This window comes from Crocuta crocuta, unplaced genomic scaffold (genome assembly GCF_008692635.1).
Source record: "Crocuta crocuta isolate KB4526 unplaced genomic scaffold, BGI_CrCroc_1.0 scaffold153, whole genome shotgun sequence".
Taxonomy (NCBI): domain Eukaryota; kingdom Metazoa; phylum Chordata; class Mammalia; order Carnivora; family Hyaenidae; genus Crocuta; species Crocuta crocuta.
The window spans coordinates 649,777-663,338 of record NW_027529525.1 but is presented as its reverse complement, the minus strand read 5'-3'; the positions used below and the strand labels follow the sequence as shown (position 1 = coordinate 663,338).

General features: G+C 39.5%; 1 protein-coding gene and 1 long non-coding RNA gene across 2 annotated transcripts in view; one reads left to right on the top strand and one right to left on the bottom strand.

The window, feature by feature from the left end:
* The window catches only part of KCNH7 (potassium voltage-gated channel subfamily H member 7), a 479,156-nt gene that overhangs the window by 158,369 nt on the left and 307,225 nt on the right, over positions 1–13,562 (bottom strand). The gene's annotated exons all lie outside the window — the stretch shown is intronic.
* LOC144229047 (uncharacterized) overlaps positions 1–13,562 on the top strand; it is a 48,202-nt gene that overhangs the window by 8,355 nt on the left and 26,285 nt on the right. Inside the window, exon 3 of the long non-coding RNA XR_013334340.1 lies at positions 11,984–12,209. This is a non-coding gene — a long non-coding RNA (uncharacterized LOC144229047). The remainder of the gene's footprint in view (positions 1–11,983; positions 12,210–13,562) is intronic.

Here is a 13,562-nt window from a genome sequence, read left to right as displayed (position 1 = left end):
GATGGAGTTAGAAAGCAGATAAAGTTGAAGAAGAAGTAGGGAGCCACACCACGTGGAAGACCAATATATGGATTGGGAATTTTCCCAAGTTAGACAAGAAGGCACTGGAAGGTTTTGTGCAGAGTTTGACATGACTTGACTCAAAAGTACCTCTTTTCAGGGCCCCTGGGTGGCTCAGTCGGTTAAGGGTCCTACTTCAGCTCAGGTCATGATCTCACAGTTCATGGGTTCAAGCCCCATGTCTGGGTCTGCACTGATGGCACAGAACCTGCTTGGATCCTCTGTCTCCCTCTCTCTGCCCCTCCTCTACTCCTGCTCTCTCTCTGTCGCTGTCTTTTTCTCAAAAACAAACAAACAAATAAACAAACAAACAAACATTAAAAAAGTACCCCTCTCCAAAAGACATGAACAGACACTTTTCCAAAAGAAGACATCCAGAAGGCTAACAGACACATGGAAAAATGTTCAACATCACTCATCATCAGGGAAATACAAATCAAAACCCCAGTGAGATACCACCTCACACCTGTCAGAAAGGATAAAATTAACAACTCAGGAAACAACAGATGTTGGCAAGGGTGTGTAGAAAGAGAGACACTTTTGCACTGCTGGTGGAAATGCAGNATCAAAAAGAATGAAATCTTGCCATTTGCAACAAAGTAGATGGAACTAGAGTGTATTATGCTAAGCGAAATTAGTCAGAGAAAGAATATCATATGACTTCACTTACATGTGGAATTTAAGAAACACAACAGGTGAACATAAGGGATGGGAAGGAAAAAAATAAGATAAAAAGGTAGACCATAAGAGACTCTTAAATACAGAGAACAAACTGAGATTTACTGAAGAGATGTTGACGGGGGGGGATGGGCTAAACGGGCTAAATTAGGAGGGCACTTGTTGGGATGGGTACTGGGTGTTATATGTAAGTGATGAATCACTAAATTCTATCCTGAAACTATTATTACACTATATGTTAACTAACTTGGATTTAAATATTTTTTTTAAAGTACTCCTCTGACTTCTATGTGAAGAATAGCTTGGGAGGCCAAGATGGATTCAGGGAGGCCAGTACTAACAAGCAATAAGAATGGTTTGGACTAGAGGTATCTGGGTGGTTCAGTTGCTTAAGTGTCTGACTTTGGCTCAGGTCATGATCTCATAGTTCATGGGTTCAAGTCCTGGGTCAGGCCATATGGTAACAGCTCAGAGCCTGGAGCCTGCTTTGGATTCTATGTCTCCTTCTCTCTCTCTCTCTCTCTCTCTCTCGATGTTCCTCCTCCACTCACAGTCTCTCTCTCTCAACAATAAATAAACATTAAATATTTTTTAAAAAGTAGTTTGAACAAGGGTAGTGTTGTTGAAGCTGTTAAGCAGACGTCTGATTGAGATGTTTTCAAAGCAGGGCTTATAGAATTTGCTGGTGTAACACAAGGCATGTGAGAGAATGAGAGGGGTCACAGATAAGTCCAATATTAAAGGCTGAGAAACTGGAAGAATGGAGGTGCCAATTATTAAAATGGGGAAGACTATGGGATGAGGTGGTTCAGGCGTTGTGTAAATCCATAGGTTTTGGGTATGTTCACTTTATGGTTGCTTATTAGATATCTAAGTGCAGAGGTCTAGAAGGCATTTGAAAACAGGAGACTGCAGTTCAGTTCAGGAAGTGATCCAAGCCAGATATAAGAACTTGAGCATCATTAAGGAATGGATTATATTTAAAGACTGTATGAGGCTATCTAGAAAATAAGTAGAGAAGTTGGGGGTTTGAGCCAAACATTAGGAGACTGCAGCATCAAAGAATGGAAGATGAAGAACCAGAGAACATTGTGGAGGAGTAGACAGTGAGGTAGGAAGAAAATCCAGAGTGTAACTCACCAGGGACTATGAGAAGGAAGTATTGCAAGAGGAGGGGCATGATCAATTACACAAAACTTGCTGGCAGGCTCAATGGGGACAAAGAAAAGACTGAGTCATGGGTAACTTCATCAAGAGACATTTTGGTAGATTAGTGGCTATAAAACTGTTTGGAATGCATGTAAGAATGAATAAGAATAGAAGTGTACACAATTACAGGAAAGTGTTTTGACCAAAGAGGTGATCAGAAACCTGGGGTAATAGAAGTGATCAGATTTTGGGTTTTTTAGGTGAAAGATATCATAGCATATTTATATACAAATGCAATTAAGGTTTTCAAAGATTATATTTCAAATTTTCGTTGCATCACGTCCCACCATTTAGTAAGGTCACTAACATAGTGATTTAAAACACGGTGATTTTCTCAATTTTGTTCCCTTTGTCAAGTGCAACTTACTTCAGTGTTCATTAATTTTCTGTGTATACAAACTTGTAGATAATAGTTTATAATTTACTATTTGAGAGCACCACCTCTAATCAGACTGCCTAAATCTGAATTCTGGCTCTGTCCTTTATCTGTTGAGTAAACCTTGGGTGATTTCCTAAATGTCACAGCAACTCAGTTTCCTCAACTGTACAATGAAAATAATCTTTATTTCATAGAATTGTTCTGGGGACCAAATGAATAAATACCTCTGTACTACAGTATTAGAATAAGACTCTCCTTTTTTCAATTTTTTGTCATGTGATATGTTAATAGAATAGATATCAGAGACTTAAAATGAGAATGACCCCCTTCTTCCCACACCACACATGCAGATTTATAAACGAAATTGTTACAGAACTTTTATGTCTAGGATGTCGAATAGACAGGAAGAGGGGAGGGAGAGTGGTGAGAAGGTTGGGGAAGAGATTTCTTTGGAGAGGACTGATCCATACTGCGAGTTTCTCTCTTTCCCACCCTCAGGAGCTGACACCTTCCAAAGCCAGGCCTAATGAGGGGATTTTAAGGGTTCATTCCAAAACTCTTGAAATGTGTTCTCTGCAGTTGGGACACAGGGAGAATGGGTATTTGAAAGCTATGTGGATGAATGGTAGGCCTACCATAGTGAGGCCTCAACCCTGGGGGCGTAGAAGGCCAGGAAGGAACAAGCTCAGTTTCTGTGGCAGACAGTAGGCATCATTACTGGGACAGGCGGGTGCGCTTATATTTTGGCATAAGCACCTCATGGTCAAGTCTTCTGGACAAGGAGTAGGCACAAGGTCCTCCAGGAATGGGGGTGAGGGGACTCCAGAAGAAGAGACAGACAGGGAGTTACCAGATGCTTGAGACCAAGGAGGGAATAAATAAGAAACCACAGGGTGGAGGGTTAGCATCAGTGGGGGAAGGAACCTGATTGAAGGCAGGGTCCTGGTAAGGGTTCTAAAGAGCTTGCCCAGGAAAGACAGACTCAGCTCTGCCCATCAGATCCAGAGAAAGCAAATAGGAACTGTCCTGCTTCGTAATCTTTCTGCCTTTTCATCTTCTACTTGAAGGGGAGTAAACAGCAACCAGAGTGTGGGGAGAGGGTACTAGTAAAAGGTTGAAACTGGTTTCCATTGCATTCTGACCTGAAGGTGGCTGGGAGTTATAATTTTAGAGCCAAATCCCCATCCAAAGACAGGGTCAATTACTCCAGTGAATAAATCTTAATGGGGTGATGAAAAACAAAAGCTGCATTTTGTTCACAGTCCAAGCTTCATACTGTTCAGTAGAACTCATACACATGTAAAACTCTTAGAATAGTACCTGGCATGGAACAAAACTCGATAAGGTGAGCAATTATCTTTGCCTCTTATTAGAGGATCTCCAGAGGGGCCACTTAACTCTCCAGGCCCTTTGTGTAATTTCCTCCAATCTTACGCCATTCCTGAAACCACAAACTACACTATTTGTGTTTAAGGGCAACAAGTGGAGATTATTCTTCTCTGAGCTGATTGGTTTAGTGAATGCCTGAGCGTTTTTAATTTCCTACTTCCTAGTAGCCCAGGGGACTCTTTGAAGATTTTAAAAAATATCATTAGAGACTGGCCCTGGAAGAAAAACAAAAGACAGCAGCCTCAAGATACAAAAGCCTCATTAAAGAGGCAGCATTGCTCATCTTGAGTTGAAAAGCCTTTTAGAAAAGCAAAGGAACTGTTGCATCTCCTAGAAGGAAAGAGGTACCGAGTCACAAATGACTTAAGGTGGAACCAAGGGGAGACAAAAATGGGAAATAAGTGACATTTGTACTTGAATCTGTTTCCTTATCTTTCTTTCAGCACTTCTCAACATATTCCTCTGCTCTCTCCAGGCCTCCAAGGTGAAATATTATGAACGTCCTCTTATCAAGGAGCATCATGAAATATATTAATTTCTCTTAAGACCGTTAATAACTATTCTTAGGAGAATTTTTTTAATGGGAGTCGTGAAAAACAACAATCAACTCACAATGAACTCTAATGTAGCCTTTGTGTAACAGAAATATGTTGGCTGTATCATTAAGACCTTCCAGATATTTCTCAGTTCACATCATATAAGTAACTGCCTGTTGATATCAATATCACTGTTGGTCAAGTTGTGACTTAGAGAACAGATGACCATGATGAAGTCCTGAAACAGAACTGAAGGCATTTCTGTTATTGGAGAGTTCATGTGACATTGTTTAGGCATTTGATTATTTTTTAACCAATGTGATCGTACTCCTGATAATAAAAGTAAACACACAGAGGGGCGCCTGGGTGGCTTAGTCGGTTAAGCGTCCGACTTTCGCTTAGGTCATGATCTCGCGGTTCGTGGGTTCGAGCCCCGCGTCGGGCTCTGTGCTGACTGCCAGCTCGGAGCCTGGAGCCTGTTTCAGTCTGTGACTCCCTCTCTCTCTGACCCTCCCCTGTTCACGCTGTCTCTCTCTCTCTCCTAGAAATAAATTAAAAAAAAAAAAAGTAAACACACAGAGACTTAATTTGTACTTATAATCCAGTTCCAGAATTCATCCCAAGGTTTGCAGAATAATTGAGAAATGAAAATATTCCATTTACAGCATACTTATAACCAGACTACAAGCTCCTCAAAGACAAGTTATTAGCAATCTATGCACATAAGCCTCAACACATAATGGGAACTCAAAAAATATTTGCTGACTTATTTTTCCTTCTTCCTGACAGTGAGAATTTCATGTAAAGCTGTCCACAAGAGATGGCCCTTGAGCCAGACCAAAGCAGCATTTGTGACTCTAAGTAGGTGGTACCTTACAGTCTTAAGAAGATGAATTTCAGGGGTGCCTGGATGGCTCAGTTAGTTAAGAGCCTGGCTCTTGGTTTCAGCTCAGGTCATGATCTCATGCTTGTGACTTTTAGCTCCGCTGGGAGGAGCTGCATGACGAGGAGCCCAGCGCCATGCTGACAGTATGGAGCCTGCTTGGAATTTTCTTTCCCTCTCTTGTCTGCCCCTCTTCCACCTAGTGCTCTCTCTCTCTCTTTCATCTCTCTTCTCTCTCTCAAAAAAAAAAAAAAAAAAAGCAAACAAACTTAAAAAAAGAAGAAGATGGATTTCAGAGTTAGAGAGAGACCTGGATTCTGAACTTGATGAGCTATTTAGCTTCTCTCCATCTTGGCTTTTTCTCTGTAAATTCAGTACACTCATATTTGTCTTTTAGAGATTGAGCACTAAATGAGAGGATGCATTTGCAGCATGGTGCCTAGTAGACAGTAGATACTCATAAATGGTAGATCATGAGAATGTAATCTTTTAAAATAATATGGTAGTTGTAGAAACTGAATATACCCAATGTGTTACTTTTGTAAGAGGCCAAAAAATGTAGGGCCTGAGTTTTTATGGCTGAGTGGGAGTAAACTTGGAGAAGAAGGAAGCTTCATGGAGAAGAGACATATGCACAATTCAAACCAATCTCACTTTAACAATTAATTATTCAGAAACCCTATGTGCCAGGCACTGTTCTAGATGCTAGGGGTTTCACAAGTAACAAAACTAAACCAAATCCTGTTATTGTGTTGTTTATAATGGGGTTGAGGGAGACGAAAATAAATAAGAAAAATACATAATAGATTAAAGGGAAATAGTATAGAACACCATGGAGACAATAAAAAAAGGGGATAGTGAGCTCCAGGAATAGAGAAAATTTGTAACTTTTAGTAGAGTAGAAACGACCTCCCTGAGCAGGTTACTTCTAAATAAAGACCTGGAGGAGATGAGAAGTGAATCATGAGTATATCTGGGAAAAGAGAGAACAACATATCTCAAGGACCTGCCTGGTATGGGGCTAAGTCGTATCCTCCAAAATTCACACATTGGAGCGCTAACCTCAGTGTGCCTGTATTTGGAGATAAGACCTACAAGAAGGTAATTAAGGTTAAGTGAAATCATAAAAGTGGAGTCCTAATCCAACAAATGTGGTGTCCTTATAAGAAAAGGAAGAGATGCCAAGATTCTGTGTACACAGAGGACCCAGTGAGAAGACAGCCATCTGTAAGCCAAGCAGAGATTTTTCACTTGAGGCTAACCCTGTCAGAACCTTGATCCTGGGTTTTGAGCCTCCAGAACTATGAGAAAATACATTTCTGTATTTTAAGGCACCCAGTTTGTAGCACTTTGTGATTACAGTTTGAGCTGACCAGGAGAGGCCCAGAGGCTGAAGCATGCCAGGCCAGACAATCTGTGTGGCTAAATCAGATTAAGCTGAAGGGAAAGTGATAAGAGGTGCAGGGCAGAGAGGTAACCCAACAAAGGAGTGGGGAGAGTGTCAGATGAACTAGCCCATGGTGAGGATTGTAATGTCTTTGACTGAGAAAGGAAGCCATTGAATGGGTTCAAAGAGGGAGGTGATAGTCTCTGGCTGCTTTAAAGACATGGGTACATGAAGCACTTTGTTAACAACTTGGTCTTGACAGATTAAGAGTCTGCAACAACATACAGTGAACTGGGAAGTGATGGAAGAGGTTTGAGGGATAGGAAGTCACGTTGTGAATGTCTTCTATGTACTTGGAATTCAGCCTTTTGATGTTGGGGTGCAATGAATTGGTTTTAATCATGAGACTATCTTGAAAACTAGTATTTTCTTTAAGTTTATTTATTTATTTTGAGAGAGGGAGAGCACACGCAGGTGAGGAACAGAGAGGGAGAAAGAAAGAGAGGCTCCATAGCAGGCTCCACACTATCAGCGCAGAGTTCTATGACTGACTCACACTTACAAACTGTGAGATCACAACCTGAGATGGAATCAAAAGTTTGACCCTTAACCAACTGAGCCACCCAGGAGTCAATAACAGCAGTATTTTAGTACACGCTTAGTACATGACCTGTTTTAGGTACTAGTGATGTCTTAGGGAAGAGAAAGAAGTCCAAAAGAAATAGGTGCTATTTTTTGAAGACACAAAGGCACATTTAGAAAAAACTACTTTTTTTTAACAAGAATAATGGAATAGCCTATTGTCAATTTGGCCTGTGGACTGGGTCAAACTGGATTGCTTATGGGAGGCAAATATTCCAATACTTGCCCGTTTCTCCTATGTCACCAGTCCCACGGTTAGATCTAAAGGAAGTTAGTGTAAGCAAATTGGAGGAATTCATGTGAGCTACGAAAAACATTTTATATGGAGCGTTATTAACAAAAGAACTGAGTTGGCAGAAGTTTGGCAGTGTACTTAACAATACATTAGGTCTAACAAAGGAACCTCAAAATAATAATCACCAACATGTATAGATTTGCCATAACAATCACAGACCTAATTAAAGCATAACAATGATGAACATATTTACATAGCTGATGAAGTTGATAGAGTAACATGGTGTTAGAAATACCATGATGCTAGAATTTCCAGGAGAGATTATATACATGCCTTTCATTTGAAAAATGAAGAACTAACCTAATTTACACAAAGCTGCTTGTCACATTCACATTCCGGGTGGTAGTATTAGCACTGTCTGAGATGTCCACAGCATGAATACTTTATTTTTAATGACTTCTTATGTAACACAATTTCAAGCATTCTGAAAACGGCAAGGCAGAGCCAATAAGGAGTAAATGTCTTGGGTATGTAGCTTTGTGTAGACCCTGGAATTGAAAAAACCTAGCTCTGCTTTTATTCACTAAGTGGCCTTGGGTGGGTTACTTAGTCTCCCTGAGACTCAGATTCCTCATCTGTAAAATGAGGAAGAGAAAGAAAGTGCCTTACCTTATAGTGTTGCTAGGAAGGTGAAATTAGAGAATACTTGTAAATAGCATTGGGACTGGTGTATAAGAATTGAGCAATAAATGAGAGTTATTGTTATTTACTGGGGTGGGAAAAATGAATTTGAAAATAAATTTCAACTTGAAATGGTGGTTAAACTTCCCTCAAAGGTTTGATGGAAAAATTAAGTTTGATGGAAAAATTAACTCAGTGAAGAACTCATTAGCCTAAAACCCTTGTCTTCAGATGAAGACTTATCACATTGCAACAGGAATGGGGTAGGGGCTTAGTATAGGAAAGACTCTTTTATTATCTAGTGTCTTATAATATGTCTCCTTCACTTTGCAGTGACAAGACCCTTGGTTTATTTCCAATATTTCTTCTGTCCCTATAGACTGTCTTATTGCTTTCAAAAAGAAAACCATAGACTTGGTAACTTTTATGATAGCAGAGCTCAGCCTCTTTGGGCAAGTCCCATAGTCAGTGGTATTTGGTACATAGTAGAAATGTGTGAAACAATCTTTAATTCTGGGTTTGCTCTAGGAGTACCATAATTAGTATTTGAAAGCACATTTTAGAAAGAAGGGTAATAATAACAGCTAACATTTATTGGATGCCAGCCACTGTTCTAATGCCTTTATATGCATTAATATCACTTGCATCTTCACAATGATAATGGCACCATTATCATTCCTATTATGTAGACAAAAAGTAAGCCATGCACAGTTCTCTTTTTCCTTGATCTTGGGACACTCCTTCCCCTTTCCATGATTGGGGAAGAATATGTGGGTTACAATCCCTTCATTAGACAAAGACCCTGAATTCCATGATTTTTAAATCAGATATGTTCTAAGCAATTTTTATCCCTTGGAAGTAATGACCTGAGAGCTAAAACTCTTTCCTCCCTTTCCCCCCTAGTCTTGCACATTTCTGCGGTCTGCTTAGCTTAGGCAGAGTTCCTTTCTTCTGCCACCTGACAGGCAGGAAGTAGCCCTGTGCTTGCTGGGACTACTCCAGCCCCACATTTCATTTAATCCATTCAGTCCTATACTGCTTCATGATCTTTCTACCTCCTCTCCGTATTATCAGCTCCGGGCTTTCTAGGAATAATGGTGTTCTACCCTGCTCCCTCAGTCTCTCTCTATTACCTTAATTACTCCCGTTAACAACTACATAATTAAATCATGATACTATTTTTTGAATATCTTTTAGGTGCCACAAGTTTCTCATGAGTAAACTTTAGAGAAGTTTCTCAAGTAGGTAGTAGAACCAGGTTTGAACTCAGAACTTTCCAGCTTTTCAAACAGACAAATGTTAATAGGTGTTATTGGAAAGTGCTTTCTGTAACTAATCCAGTTTGGGAAAGTGTCCATCTCTAGAAGATGCTCAGTGAACATTATTGGATTAAAGTTTTAAGAGTTTCTGCAAAAATAAGTATATTTACTCTGTTTAATGTAGCACATCCCAAATTTATTTGACTCTGAAATACTATTTTAGAGAGATTTGCAATCGCGTATAGCTCCTTGCAACATCATTGAAAAGCACTGAATTGTGCCACACTCCCTTTCAAAGACACCCTTCTAAGAGGGAGGAACATACATGCCATAAGTTGCCTAGATGCTTATAGGAGAGGAAGAAACTACAACCTCAAGGCTGAGGAAGGAAGGGAAAGAGAATCACAAAGGCCAGTGTCACCTACTTAATATATTTTGCTTGGAATTGGTCCTGAGCTGAGCTCTCTGAAGCCTAAGTAAAATAGTATTGTCATATTTGATCACAGATTTTGTGGCAATGATTTCCTCATAAAGTAGCTCTAAGTTGAAAGACTATCACTGAACAAAATATGAGAGAGTGCTTAATACCCTGGGTCCTACTACTTAACAGAGATTAGGTTTTAGAACATAAAAGCCCTAATTCAGTAATTCTTTACTATTATGCACCAGAAATTTCATGAAATAATTCTGATATCCAGAAAGAAATATTTTCACTGTGTTCCCTTAGGAATCATTCCTTTTCATGTTCAAAATATGGGCCTATGTGTCTTATAATTACTTGTTTATTTTCACTGCTTTCCATGGACACATTTTCTGTTAACATTTATGCTCAAGTGTTAGGCTCTTTTCATATTTTTCATACTGATAAACTTGATTATTGAAAAAAAAACCCTGAAGTTCAACTGTTTTTCTATGTGTGATAAACCAGTAACAGATTAATTTGAGGATTGAAATTAGAAAGAAAAACCCTAACACTTTGTCTGGCTAGTAAATCAGATTGTCTCTTAAGATGTACTATCATGATTACCCACTTCCCAGCCTTGGCTCCTGTTTAATTTTAGAGCTGTTTGGACTGAATTAGTGTATTGGAACTAATAAGTGTTAGAACAAGCTGAGGCTGATTTGCAGTGCTGTGCTCAGTGTCCAGGCAAGCCAAGTCTGTATTTGCAGTCAGGAATTCTGGGGCACATTTGTGACAAGTTTTAATACTTTGTGGTTTTTACACTCAAGTAAATATTTGGTTATTTGGTTCAAAGTTTTTTTCATAGGACACATTCATGTTACCAAGCTGCAAATGTAGCTAAAGCAAGCCCACTCCACTAAACTGCCATTTGTTTAGTAAAATTGCATTAACGCTTAACTGACCGGACTGACTCAGAGTATGAGCAAATCTGCACATCACCAGAGTATGGTACACACTACTGTCAAGGTCAAACATAATTAGAATCCTGAGGCCAGCGCTGCTGTGTGGATGCCACTGCTAACAAAGACTGTATATGTCCATGTGTGTGGGATGCTCTATTCGTGGTATACTTGTGATTGTGGAGAAGAATTCTACATTTTTTGCTCACGTTAAGTTTGTAACTTTAGAGCAAGTAGAAAACTTATCACCTCAGTCCTTAGCACTTAGTGAGGGCTCAGGAAATGCGATGCTTATTAAATTTTTGATCTGATTCCAAAGTCCTTTTTTTTCACCACAAACACGCTGTGCTCAGTTTCCATTTAAAATTTCAGTCCAGCGAGTGTGATATTACTTTAAGTTTATATTCACGCTTTGCCATTCCTACAGTGCTTTTAAAGCCTGGCCAATGGCGGAAAGCTCTTGGGGAAACCGACAGAAGCTCGGGCTGTTGAGGGTCATTGCACAGTCCCAGCACAGGCTCCTCTGGCCGACCAGACAGGAAGGCCCTGGAGCAAGTAGAAAACTTCTAAATAATGTGAGTTTACTTCATATCTTAGATGGAGTAAACATGCATTTTAAATTAATAAAATGGAACACTGTGTAAGGTCCCTACTATGTGCAAGGTACTGCACTAGAAACTGTAGGAGTTACAAAGACAAATAAAAAAGGGAACTTTCCTCCAAAAAAGAACCCACTCATGAGCATGTGCTATACCTGTGAAAAACGACCAGTCACTCATGGAAAAAAAAATGCATTGTTTCAGCTGGGCCTTAAGTGATCATGATGGGTAGAAACTGGGAGTGGAGAGAAAAGTATTAGCAATGAAACATGGTAAATCTGGGGGAAAGTGAGTGGTGTGTGGCCCCCTCCAGGGAGAAAAATGTAATTACCTCATGCCTTGCATTTCTTATTTTAGTAAAAAGAAATAGGTAATTTTTTTAAACAATTGCTATGTGCCAATTATTATGTCTAGTCCTGTACATGGTATATCTTATTTAATCCTTGTGAAAACCTTAATGAAATACATAAACTAAATATCCCCATTTCACAGAAGACCTTGAATCATGGAAAGAACAAGTGACTTCCCCCAAGTCACACAGCCAGTCGTCTGGAGAGTCAGGGGAATAATCTAGGTGGTCTATCACGTGCACTATCCTCACACAACATAATCAGACTTTTTTTTTCTACTTCTCTATAAGTGACACAAATCATCTCAGTCACACAGAGCTCTATATTCTTCCAGGGTTTGACTTCAGCACACATCTTCAGGATTCTGAGAGATACAGAATTCTGCTTCATCCAACACAGAAAAAAGTCACATGTTAAAACACCGAAGAAATCATGGGTGACTTCTGAGAGTCCTCTACACTGAGTACAAGCGTTGATAGGGTTACAAGTGGACTCTGCAGACCTGTCTGCGACACACACCATAGAAGTAGAGAAAGGTGAAACTGAAGTCATTTCTCCAGGTAACTTAGCTCTGCCTCTTTGTCACAGAAACTTCAATCCTATTTGACTCTTATAACTTGAGATTTTTATTTTTATGTTTTAAATGCCTAGATTATTTTTACAGAATAGCAGATGGAGCAGAAAGGATGTCCTGGTAACTAGTGACAACATGGTTTTTTGTTCCCTTTGGCGGCATTGGGGGGGGGACACCCTCTCCCAGGCTTTGACACCAGACGTTGGGGCATGTGACTCCTACAGATGTTCCCCGCTGCCTACCGTTGCCAGAAGTGTGGGCCTGCAGCAGATGCCTGATGGCAAGAATGCTTGGCAATGGCTCATATTGGCCTGGATATATATTTCCAAATCCAGTGGCACAGCAAGAGAGAGAGGTTTTATTTCAAATTCATGATGACTGAATTTATTGTTGTTTTTGGGTTTTACCCATATCAGGATTCATGACCTAGTCCATGTTTTTCAAGGTAGCTGAGTAACAAATGCTGTGGTCCATCTGTACATTGAGACTGAGAGAAAAATGTGGATGAGGAATAATCTGACTTGTGCACACAGCAACATACATTCATCTGGGGGGCAAGATGTATTTCCTATGGATTTATGACCGAAAGATTCAAAATTTTTTTTAAGTTGAGGAGATGGAACACAATGTGCTTGTAGTGTTCATATTTCTCTTTTGAGCATCTAATTTCTGGCACACATCCCATGTTTCAGGTTCTGTTGGCCTCTAAGTATACATTTCCCTCCTCAGTACTTGCCTCTAATCCTAAACTTCTCCTGTGTCTTATCTCTTAAGAAAATACACAAGTCCATGTATTTATCAAAAGCACTTGTTGACAGTGATACATGGGCTTAATTTTCAGATAATAGAATAAATCTCAGCTCTGGTGTCTGAAAATTTTAGGCAGATAAGCCCTATGCTCATTTGGTTTTACCCATGACTAGGAATATGTTGGACATAAAAGCTGGGTTAATTCCATCAGCTGAAAGTTAAGCCTTCAGCATCTCTAAACAGAAACCTATTTCTACGTACCAATGTCTCCTTTTTGTCTGATGACTTTGAAGCTGATTAGTGACTATGTATTAACACGTTACTTCTCTTAATCTAAGTCCACTTGATAGCAACTTTCTGGAGATAAAATCCTATATCAGAAAAGATTTTCTAAAGAAGGAAATTTCAGTCACTGTGGTGAACCAATGGGAGAAACATTTTGGGATGACAATGGAAATTTATCACCCTTCAATGATAAAGAAGAACTGAAAAAATATTAAATTGAACACACTGGTGAGATTTCAATAGACATTATAAAACACTAGCAAACCTGATTATCATGATTATATTTGAGAAAAAGATTAAAACT